This window comes from Phalangium opilio, unplaced genomic scaffold (genome assembly GCF_054372755.1).
Source record: "Phalangium opilio isolate 3A_F unplaced genomic scaffold, DU_Popi_V2 ptg000039l_1, whole genome shotgun sequence".
In the NCBI taxonomy this organism is placed as follows: domain Eukaryota; kingdom Metazoa; phylum Arthropoda; class Arachnida; order Opiliones; family Phalangiidae; genus Phalangium; species Phalangium opilio.
The window spans coordinates 2576410-2577571 of NW_028324162.1; positions in this window are offsets into that span (position 1 = coordinate 2576410).

A 1162-nucleotide genomic window follows, 5' to 3' on the forward strand; every position below is an offset into this window, starting at 1 on the left:
TCATGGATATTTCACTGTAGCCTTCAGTGTTGGAAATAAGGATTTTTTTAAAACTGGACCTGTGGCCTAGGTATTTTAATTAAAATAGCTGGCCACGGTGCCACTCACTGAAAACGTAATAGGGCAGTGAACGCAATGTCATGGATAATTGTAATCGTAGAGTGGGCTGTAAAAGATACGGATTTGATAGTTTAAAAATCGTGGCAGGATGTTGGTTTTGAAGTTGACTATAAAGCTCGGGTTCTAAAATGAATTGTGAGCCGTATCTTATAAGAATTTGTAGAAGTTTAGAACCATTTTTAACCTCGTCCTAGAAGTGAAAAATTTCGCATTTCAGGCAAAAAATTGTTTTATAATAGATTAATACAAATGCAGACTGAAGGAACAGATATTATATAAAAAAGGACTTGGTTTGCCCAAGCCTAAAAAACAAAACGATAAGAGTTTTTTCCAGTTGACTGAAGCGCGGATATTTTATTTTTCTATATAATTTTAAAGACAATCCGTATTTTACTACTCTTTAGAATTTAATTCAATCTCCTGATTTTACTGGTAATGGATTTATTTCCTATAAATTAATTGAAATAAAAAATTACTTATCTCAGATTTTTCAACAATTCCATTTTCGTAAAATTTTATCCTGAAAAATCTGAGATAAGTAATTTTTTATTTCAATTAATTTATAGGAAACTAATCCATTAGCAGTAAAATCAGGAGATTGAATTAAATTCTAAAGAGTAGTAAAATACGGATTGTCTTTAAAATTATATAGAAAAATAAAATATCCGCGCTTCAGTCAACTGGAAAAAACTCTTATCGTTTTGTTTTTTAGGCTTGGGCAAACCAAGTCCTTTTTTATATATTAGACATGGAACCGTTATGTTCTACTATCAGACCCTTTAACTAATGTTCTGCTTTCAGAATATGATTCAGAAATGTACCGATTTTCAACTATATCTCGTTAATTTTCCGTCTTTAAACCATATTCTGTTAATGTTCTAGAATGAGAGTGAAACTTTTACTATTCTGATATCTGAATTAAAGTTTAAACGTTCAAACAGCACCTATGATAGCTTTCTAATAAGGTGTAACACCCCGAAGCTCTTTCTACTGCCTGTTCACTTAAGGAGAATAATCCTTACTATAAACCCAGTGCCCGGTT